Source organism: Medicago truncatula, chromosome 3 (assembly GCF_003473485.1).
Source record: "Medicago truncatula cultivar Jemalong A17 chromosome 3, MtrunA17r5.0-ANR, whole genome shotgun sequence".
NCBI classification, from domain to species: Eukaryota; Viridiplantae; Streptophyta; class Magnoliopsida; order Fabales; family Fabaceae; genus Medicago; species Medicago truncatula.
The window spans coordinates 4,863,906-4,874,909 of record NC_053044.1 but is presented as its reverse complement, the minus strand read 5'-3'; the positions used below and the strand labels follow the sequence as shown (position 1 = coordinate 4,874,909).

The 11,004-nt window shown below is 33.0% G+C and overlaps 2 long non-coding RNA genes across 2 annotated transcripts; one reads left to right on the top strand and one right to left on the bottom strand.

Moving 5' to 3' along the window:
- Positions 1-6,859: 6,859 nt before the first annotated feature.
- LOC112420013 (uncharacterized) lies at positions 6,860-8,423 on the bottom strand. Its single transcript, XR_003010230.2, has 2 exons — positions 8,375-8,423; positions 6,860-8,093 (listed from the first exon to the last, which is right to left on the bottom strand). It is a non-coding gene; the product is annotated as an uncharacterized lncRNA (long non-coding RNA).
- A 1,151-nt stretch (positions 8,424-9,574) lies between these two features.
- Positions 9,575-10,371, top strand: LOC120579724 (uncharacterized). The gene is made up of 2 exons (XR_005645468.1): positions 9,575-9,694; positions 10,003-10,371. It is a non-coding gene; the product is annotated as an uncharacterized lncRNA (long non-coding RNA).
- Positions 10,372-11,004: the final 633 nt, after the last annotated feature.

Below are 11,004 nucleotides of genomic sequence, written 5' to 3'. Positions count from 1 at the left end.
TCTGATGATATTTACTGTTTTTAATGCTGCTTGCTCTGATACTCTTTCTTTTGTTTCTATTCTTTTTGTTGATGACAAAAGGGGGAGTAAATGTATAGTATTTTTTTAAGGCACTGAGCCCTACTATAACCACTTCTAAATTTCTTTTAAATACTTCTGATTTGATTTTATAAGTATTTTATTGAAATTTAATTAATAAGAATAGAACTTAGGGGGAGCTTACAAACCTCACCTTAAAGATCTATTAGACTCAGGGGGAGCTTACAAACCTCTGTCCCAGTAGTCAACTTATTAATTAGATCAACAACAATTGAACATTTTAAATACTATTGTTTGTCATCATCAAAAAGGGGGAGATTGTTGGAACAAAGTGTGTTTCACAATGAACCTTATTGAGTTTTGATGATAACAAGGTATTAAAAATTGTCAATTGGTTATTACTAATAATTGTTCAAGTGTACAGGACCAAAGGCTACTTAAGTTATTTCAATAGGTCTTGGAAGAACAATGGAAAGAAAAAAGAAATTCTGAGCATCTGAAGAAAACTGCTCCTGAAGCTAAACTGCTCCTGAAGAGATGACGTCATCAGAAGCAGAAGGTCATCAGAAGCAAAAGTTTTCATCAGAAGCAATATCTTCACCAGAAGCTACGTTTGATCCTTTAATCAAACTGAAGATTCAAAGTAGCTGATTTTCAATTCAGTCTTATCAAAGAAGAACGAAGAATTGAAAGGGAGGTATCAACGGATATATGGATAGCACTGAGCTCTTGTCTCTCGTTAATAGAGTTGACAAAGTACAAGTGTACAACCACTACCTCCACTACTCTGTTTTCTGTCTACGCTACAAGACAAAACAACAGCCATGCCTGCAGAATTGTACACTCAAGATGGGAATGAATTTGAAGTTTATTCTTCAAAGGACTACACCCAAATCAGGCAAAGGATCACTGGTGGATAATCAAAGGATTTCAAACGACTCTTTAGACGTGCTGATTATCTCAACGTCTCTTTCACGCCTCTATATAAAGGAGTGAAGACTTGAAGATAATAGAGAGAGATACATAAGTTTAAAAGCGCCAAAACTCTGTCAATTTGATTCTAAAAAGCACACTGAATTTCTGCACTGATTTGATACATCTTAGAAATTCAAAGTCTAGAGTCTTTTCTGTATTGTATTGTGAACACCACTGATTGTATATCAAGTGTTCAATTCAAACTCAATTCTCTGTATTTTTGTTTGATTAGAAGTCTCTTGCCTGCGTGCTTGAGCATTAGAAGTCTCTTGCTTAGTGCTTGAGCATTGGAAGACTCTTGCGTGTGTGCTTGAGCATTGTTTTGTGAAGTCTCATACTTTGAAAGTATTGAGCAGTTGTAATCTTGTGATTATAGTGAAATCTCCTTGGAAGTGCAAGGGGGACTGGACTACTTCCGTGTTGTGGAAGGAACCAGGATAACTGCCTGTGTCTTTGTCTTTCTTTTCTCTGCTCTGTTCTTTTCCGCTGCAATCTGACTCTGATCATTTCATCAGAAGCAATCAAACTGCTTCTGAAGTTTTATCAGAAGAAGAATCCTTTTTTAAGAGAAAAAGAAAACACAATTCAACCCCCCCCCTTCTTGTGTTTTTCACCTTCAAGAAGTAGATTCAAGCCAAGATTTGTTGAGAGATCATGGATCTTGTCATGAAATCTTCATCTTTTCTTCATCGTTTGCAAAGCTATCATAGACATATGTAGCTACATCTACTCTTGTAGTTTTGAGGTATTCAAACAAGCTATTATGTAATCTTTTGATCATTAATATATGGTTCTAGCTATTTATTCAATATTGTTGTTATTCTTGCTTTTATTGTTTATTGAGATTCAAAATGATATGGACACATACTTTTGAATCTAGAAATAGAATAACAATCTATCTTAAGTTATCACTCTAGACATGGATGTTAATATTTAATAATCACTTTTAATCTAGAACTTAATGCTTTTGGGTAATTTAATCGGTTTGGAAATTGTCGATTAAACTATCCAATCGACTTTGTGATCGTTTAAATGTTTGGGAAATCGATGTTTAAACGATCCCTTAGAAATAACGATATCATTTGGTCACGAATGATATTTTCGAGTGATTGTGATAATATCGTTTTAAAAAGCTAGAATCCGTTAATCGATCGAGAGATTGCAGCTATTACGCTTGGTTGATGTCTCTGACCGCAAGCGGAATAGCCCTATCTCTTCTCGTTTTACTTTTATGTAGATTAGGAAAATAGTTTTACACAAAAAAACAATTTATACCCAAACACTTAATGTGACAAATATTGTGAAAATGCTTATGAAATACGCAACTCCCTGCGGAAACGATCCTATTATACTCACGTGTAAATAGTTTTAATACATGTAAAAATCTTACATCAAACCTTCCTTCCCTAAAACCGTCATCCCTGCCGTTGCAAAACTTTGAAGATCTTACGGTAAATCAATGTTGGAATCTACTTGGGCTCAATGGCACCATCCAAGCGCTCCTCCCATCTGCTAACAATTTTACAGCAATGTTATTTGCTTTATTTGACAGGTTACAAGTGCAGCAGCTAACTCTAACGACAATGACCCTCTGGAGCTTATGCAAGAGTCGTAATACAAAACTTTGGGAAGATATTGACACCTCTCCTTTTGCTATTGTGAGCTGAGCTAAAGACACACTAGTTGAATGGGGATGTATGCAAAGAGGAAAAGTACGGTCCCGAAGTGATCATACGGAACAACCTTGGATCAAACCGTCACCAGGCATGATCAAGTGTAATGTTGACGCAGCCTCTTTCAACGGTAATTCCATTATGGGATACAGTATGTGTTTTCGAGACTCTACAGGCCTATTCTTGCTAGGAAAATCATATTACTTTGCATCTTCTACCACCGTTCTTGAAGATGAATCATTAGGCTTACTAGAAGCTATTAAGGTGGCCATCTTAAATGACATGCGAGATGTTATGTTCGAAACTGATTCCAAAGTTTTATCTGATGCGCTCCACACCACCTCTATTCTTGCTAACGAGTTTGGTGACCTTGTTTCTCATTGTAGAAGTCTCTTACTTTCTAGAAACTACTTTGTTGTGTCGTATGTTAGGAGGCACGCTAATAAAGTTGCTCATAGTATTGCTAGAGCATCTTTATCCAACCCTAGCCCCCATATTTTTTGTGATGTACCGACTACTTTATACTTTTTAATTATGAATGAAATGAATTAACTTTGTTTTTGCTAAAAAAAGACAAAAACATGATGACTTTCCCTGCACAAAGTTACTCAATACTAGTCATTTTCATACTTGTTGTGTTATTGGTCTTCTAATTGAAAAAGTCTTCTTACAGGCAACCTGCATTGTTTGATTTCGTATTAATATTAATAAAAAAAATATAAAGTCCTTCTTCACCACACATAATGTTTTCTTGAAGATCTTCAAATGGTGGTCTACAAGGTTGAAATTTTATTTCCTACTTATTTTATAATTATTTTACTTTTTTTTTAAGAAGCTAAAATGAATTATAATACTACCTCAAAAGAGTCTTTTCGAGCACAAGACGTACTCAGGAAAGGACATCAGAGTCAAGAACAATATATACAATAGTTGCCTGAACAGAGCATAAAAAACAGAAAAGAAACTCTTAGCCTATGCCTAAAATGGTAAACGGACTAAGCCATCACCCATGGTAATTGAAGGGAAGAGAAATATACTTCGTCTTCAACCACGTAAAAGCAAGCGACTTAATCTTATCGACCACCTAGATAACCGAGCAATCTTTGACATTAAACAACCTATTGTTTCTTTCCTTCCATATTTCTCAAACTACAACAAACCAAATAACCTGAAGAATAGAGCGGTGCACCTTTGTGGTACCACCGCTACCGGTAAACTGAGTAAAATGATCCGACACCTATAAAGGGGCAGCCACTGACAAGCCTAACCACCTATAAATGAAGTGCCAAACAGATCCAAAAAAATTACAATGTAAAAATAAGTGTTGAGATGATTCCAACGAGCCACAATCAGACACACACAACCTGGATGCTTGATCAATAACGCCACGACGAAGTAAGTTATTTTACTGAAATATATTGTTTTTCTAATATTATGTTAGATTTCGTTTCAATGTTACTTTGTTTGAAACTTATGTCAATGAGTTAAATGTATTGTTTTTTTGCATGCGATGAGACTGATAATGTTCTGGTTGTTGTTCTATTTACCAAAGTCAAGATGTTTCAAGCTAGCTATGATTATATACTGGGTGGAAAGCTCATATGTTGCAAGAGTTTGATTATAATACGTGTTTAGAAAATATCAGTACATAATTTTATAAATTGATATAAGTGTGTTCCTTTAAAAAAGAATTTTATAAGTGTGCAATATGCTTATTGATTGATTTAAATAGTAAAATTCTGAAAAAATTTAAACACATAATTTATCTACAGTAGTTGCTGGGTGTAATACTCTTCACATACATGAGCGCCAACTATGTTGACGTGAGATACCTCAGGTACTTCCGTGACCTTGAGTTGGTCGCTGATTATGCGTGGGGATAGGTTGCCCTTGCTCACCTCAATAGGGATCTTAATAGTGGATGTCATTATAAGACTTCAGAGTTGGCAGGATATTGACCATCTTTCATGTATAATAACGAAATTCTTATTTAGTTAACTGTTAAACTTGTTTTTTTTTTCTATGTGCTTTCTATTGATAGGTATATATTGATGTAGGCTTGGATATTTTAGCTCTTTAAGTCTGTCAAGGCTAGGGATTTCTGGGGTAGATATAGGGAGGATCGCCACCCCGTGCCGCGATGTTTGTTTCCCCAAAGGGTCAGGCTGTGACAGATCATATAGGATCGCATATGCATCACATGAATCTTAGTTCTGTTGTCATGGACTCAAATCAGCAACACCTCCAAATACGTCTGTTTGAGAGAATCAGTCTTTGCTCTAGATGGCTCAGAGACAAACCTCATATGGTCTGATATCTGACGGAGAGGGTGGCGCTCTAGTTTTGTCACGTCGAGGTCATCTTTAGACATGCACATTATTTTTCACCTCCCATGACAACCCGACATGAGGCCAATCACCGCTTCTTGCATTATCTTGATCATATGTTGAGACTGCAGGATTTGGTACTGCGATGACGATTGTTGGGTACATGAGATCTTATTTAAACATTTCACATCCATACATGATACCATCTCTGGATAATGGTCATATCTCGAGGCCACCTGAGTAGGAGGCTCTTGATGAGGTTGCTTCTGAGCAACCTGAAGCAACCATCCACTAGACTTTAGTGGACAGTTAGGACACATCAGAGACTTCCAGAACTATCATGGTCAGTGGTCAGATGGAGCAGGGAAGTCCAACTTAGCTTAGTTTGGATTTGATTTTGAAAGAGGCTCAGGGTGAGATGACTTACCGTCAAAGGTGTACGAGTGGTAGGGGTGGTGCTTCTACCTAGTAGTTATCTGATTTTCTGATGTTAATGTGACATTTAGATAATTTCAGTTTTTTATGTATGTTTGAATTTGTTGATGTAATATTCCGATGATTTAAGTTTTTAATGTATTTTTGTTGTTTCATGTGTGTTTCCTTTTTTTTGTATATCATTTGTTTTGATGCATGTTCAAATCAATATTGTTGCCTAAATTTAACAAAAAAGGGTGTCCATTTTAACAACACGGGGTCTGTTTCTGACCTGACATAGTTCGGATTATGTAATCTGAACTATTTATTAATAGTTCAGCAAATATAATCCAAAATGCGTCAATATGTACACTATAGTTCGCCTCAAAATGAGGTGTTTGATGTTTTGGGTTATATTTTTCCTGAAATGTTATGAAAGTTTTCAGATTATAGTTTTTGAACCATATATTTACAAGTTTTTGGAAAAACCAGAGAATAGTTCTATTATATAATATGAAAAAAGGTGTTCAAAGTATATAATCGAGCAAAGGGTATTTTGAAAAAGGAAATAGGGCACGTGAGAAACGCAGGGTGAGAAATGTAAAGCCATTATAATAAATTGTCATTCAAACCACTTTGTCCTTATAGGCCTCGTGATTGCAGGGTTGTGTACCGTCATAATAAATTAAGTTGATGATCAAAAGTCACGTGGGAAGCATAGTGTAACATAGAGTGGATTAGTCACGTTCTCGGCATAGTAGCACTGGCCCGAGAAAGGGTTCAATCGCACGATACACTTATGTTAAATCCCCCTAAGGAACACATGGGGTATTGACTCAATCACAAAGGAGTTGGAGAAACAGACAAAGGGCTCATAAGACGTCACTGTCCACAATCCCTGAAAAGGAGGAAGTTGGCAGCCCATGTCCGAGATGAACCGGGAAGTCATTGTGCCTTCCTCTAGGTCACACCCACTATAAATACCTGGATCAGGGTCATTCTAGATCTTATCAAGTTCACAAATCACTAAAGCTCATACCCTAACTTGACAAATCGTTAATACATAGTCGATAAGCACTCTTAACCGAGTAATGTCCATTTTTCTCCGCCTTCCACACCAACCTATCGTCGGTAACTTGTTGAACGGGTGGTTTTTTAGTATAGCTTCAATTGTTACTACTCGTGATAATGTCCTAATTCCACGTTTTGGAAGTGGGGTCAATCAGACTAGCCAACTGTAGTATTTCTATCCTTGCTTGTGGGTAAATACCTTATATATTTGTGAACTCTATGTTTCCAATTTTAGTTGATGTTGCGTAAATTATCACAATTTTTAAAGGCGAACCTAGAAAGAAAATAAAAACAATAAAATGGTCATCTAAACTTATAGAAACTCTTGTATCTTAAATTTGTCTTTCAAAACACATAAAATTTGATATAGACATTCCATAAAGAAACATAGGAAAAGACATCCAAGAATTTGAAGTACATCATACTTATTTCTAATATGAATAACATTGCTAACAAATTGTGCCAACCCTAATTCTAATGGTTTTGGCTCCAAACTGTTATGGCCATTGGATGCATCTGTGTTGATCTCCACCCATTCCATCTATTCCCAATAAACATAATCTTTCTATTTCTACTTCTTTTGGCGCCTTGGTGTTCCTTTTTTTTTTGGAACCGCTTAACTTGACTTCCCTTTTATTTTGGCATACGTAGTTATTGCTATCACAATTCCCAAGACGTGATACAAAATCTGCTGAGTATGCCTTTCTGATTAGATTCACAACAAAAATTAAATGGCGGTTATACTAATCAAAACGCCCCCAACTATTGGATTCCCAACCGATATTGAATTCCTTTCAATTTTCCAAGGTTTTGTGGTTTCATATCAAAGGTTGCACCCACTATATATATTCAAGCTTTCAGTTATGGAGTTGCCGTTTTTGTATCCAGTGATGGCTCACCACCATAACTTTCAGGCAATGTTCTTCTATCATATGTTAATTGGTGAATTTTTTTACTTCTGATTTCTTTAATTTTTTTTATGTCAAACCATTATATTTCATCGTTCTTTAATCATTGCCATTAATTGTTTGTCATCTTTCTAGCTATTAACCATTTCATGTTTTGTGCAGCACCTTTGATCCCTACCCCAACTAATGCTATGGAGAGGAAGATCAATAAGCTTCGTGTTAAGTATCGTATATACATGGTTGAGATGGATGTAGAATACGTAAGTCTTAAACTTAATATCATGTTCTAATGAGCACTTTTTATTTTAAGGGTTCTGTAATGCTCACTACTCAATATGATGAAATGGTCCTGAACCAATGCTATCTATTTTGGACATCAAGGAAATGTGTTCGGATCTTTTGCCATTATATATCTGTCATTCAACTTTTGCATTTTATAATACTTGATTATATACACCATGTAGCATTTGAAAATTCAATAATGGTTATCATAAGTGTACAAGACATGATACCATAAATTTTGCATCATAATAAAGTTTACCTTACTTGGTGTATGCTATTAGTTATCTACAAATTTGTCCAGGTAGAGTGTTTCGCTATTAATTGTGGGATGAGAAGTTTACAACTTATTAAGATTAACAACTTAAGCAGGGTGGGCCTAAACGGATGGGCGGGCTTTGGTGTCCCTAATGAAATGACATGAATAATAATGTCAGAAAAAAGCATGCAACAACAAAAATATGATACTAATTACATATGATCAAATAATTTTATAAGAAAATATCCTACAAACTGTTCAACTAATGCATAATTATGTTGTCATGTTGATGGTGCATTATTTGTACAAATAAATTCATCGTGGTTGAACAATTTTAAATTCTTGTTTTTTTTACCATTTTCTCTCATGAAAGGTTGAAAAGTTTAAAAAAAAAGTACGTTATAATGATTACCAATTTTTTTTCGTTACCTCTTTACTAAGTGTGATAAAGGAACAAACACAACATATTCATCTACTTAAGTGTTATATATATATATATATATATATATATACACACAATTTTTTTTATCTTTTTTTTACCCCTTTCTATCATGAAAGGTTGAAAAGTTATAAAAATAAAATAAAATAAGTTATAATGATTATCAATTTTTTTAATGTTAACCTTTTACTTCGTGTGATAAAGGGGCAAGTTTGTTTATGCTATGATTTTATTTCTTTTCCTATTTTATGTTGCCAAGGGGGATGACAGTAAGCATTTTTTTTTAAGGGTTAATTAAGTTTTTGGTCTCTATAAATATATGCAGTTTTATTTTTAGTCCATATAAAAATAAATCACACTTTTTAGTCCCTACAAAATTTTCCATTAGTGTTTTTAGTCCCTGTTAATTTAAAATTTGTTTAATTATGCTTAAAATTTTAAATTTTTTAATGATTTTTTACATACTTGTTTAAAACATTATAACATGTTCCGCCATAATAAATTAGCTCAAAATTTTATTTTTAAGTTCAAAATTTTGTTAGTTTTATTTTGAATTTTTGGCGTTTTAAAAAATATATATTTAATTCATTAGATGTTAAAAAATTCTAATTTTTTATAAAAGAGATTATTATAATGTTCTTAACATGTCTGTTAAAAATATAAAAGTTTAAGTATAATTAAACAAATTTCAATTTAATAGGGACCAACACATACTTTTTGTTCTTGTAAAATTAAAATTTGCTTAATTGTGCTTAAACTTTTAAATTTGTAACATATTTTTCACATACTTATTTAGAATATTATACAAAGTTCCTCCGCAAAAAAGTAACTTAAAATTTTATTATTAGGTCCAAATTTTCATTAATATAATCTTGAAAAATATGATTTTTAGAAATATTCATATTTAATTCATTACACGTTAAAAAACTAAAAAAAATTATAAAAGAGTGTCTTACGATGTTATGAACATGTATGTAAAAAATCTTTCAAAAATTTAGAAGTTTAAGCGTAATTAAACAAATTTTAATTTAAAGGGACTAAAAACACTAACAGAAAATTTTGCAGGGACTAAAAAGTGTGATTTATTTTTATAGAGACTAAATACAAAACTGCAGATATTTATAGGGACCAAAAACTTAATTAACCCTTATTTTAAAACCATTTTCAAATTTCCTTCTTTTTTGTTACCCCTTTACTAAGTGTGATAAAGGGACAAACACAACATAATCATCTACTTAAGTGTTATATATATACAATATTTTTTTTTATCTTTTTTTTAGTGTTACTCCTTTACTTCGTGTGATAAAAGGGTAAACACAACATATTCATCTACTTAAGTGTTCAATACAAACACACAACAATATTACATGACCTTAATACACTATAAATTGACTAAATCATATTCTATTTGGTACAACAAAGAAAAATATGGCTAGAACTCTCAAGTTTGTTTATTCTATGATTTTATTTCTTTCCCTGTTTCTTGTTGCCAACGGGGTTGATTATAGCAAGCATTTTTTTTAAAACCATTTTCAAATTTCCTTCTTTAATTTGTACTTCATACATAAAATTTTATATCATTTTAGTAACATTATTTTATTCTCTTCTTTCATTGCAGTAAAAATTTTCTGTATAGATGTGGCTGATTGTCCAAAGGATTTGTATCCTTTACTTTATAAGTGCATTTACAACAAATGTATAGTGTTTACGAGGATTCCGTTTCCTTTTGATTGGATATAAGTATCTCGCCGAAGAGGGTACACAAACGCCATGCAAGGAGGAGTGAGTTCTTGCACTAGCAAAAAATCTATGCAACATACCTTATAGTTATACCGTGAGTTGCCATTTAATCTTTTTAGTAGCATCCAATAATTGTATCTTTTATTTTTTTTCTTTTTACAACTTCATGGATGTTGAAACTATGACTCTACACTCAAAGATGTTGATAATAAAATGAAATTAGGCACTAAATAATATTATAACTGAATTGTGTCTTATCTTATTTTTGAATGTATCACCATTGTGAGATTTGGTAGACTTTGATGTTTTCAAATGCATCGAGAACTGGGATCTCAGCTTCTCTGCCATGTGATTTGAGCAACAAAAGATGAACTTAGTTTTATTTCATCATTATTTGCTTGTAGTAACCACTCCATATCTTCCATGGTGAATTTTCACTACTTATGAACAACCTATCTAGCCGAAAACAAGAATTAAAACAACATTACAAGAATTTCTGGTTATAGAGAAATTGATTGCAAACAAACCACAATTGCTTAAATAATCGGCAAGAACCGACAAGGCGAAGTAGTGCTGCTACCATGGGATTAACAAACTTTATGTGGAATAAAATTTTATAAGAACAACGCTTTTAAAAAACTTTTATGGAGATTTGATAAAAACAAGTTTTATTGAAATTTGCTTGAACAATCACAAACAATGAATTAACAAATGTCAAATATATGTTGAATAAAATTTTATCTTAGATTAAGAGATTCACGATACAAATCTTTTGTCACAATCAATTATTAACAATCCTTAAACAAGATACAAAACAATATACAATTTCAAACCAAATCTATATGACAATAAACCTAATTATCAATTGAAAACACAAAAC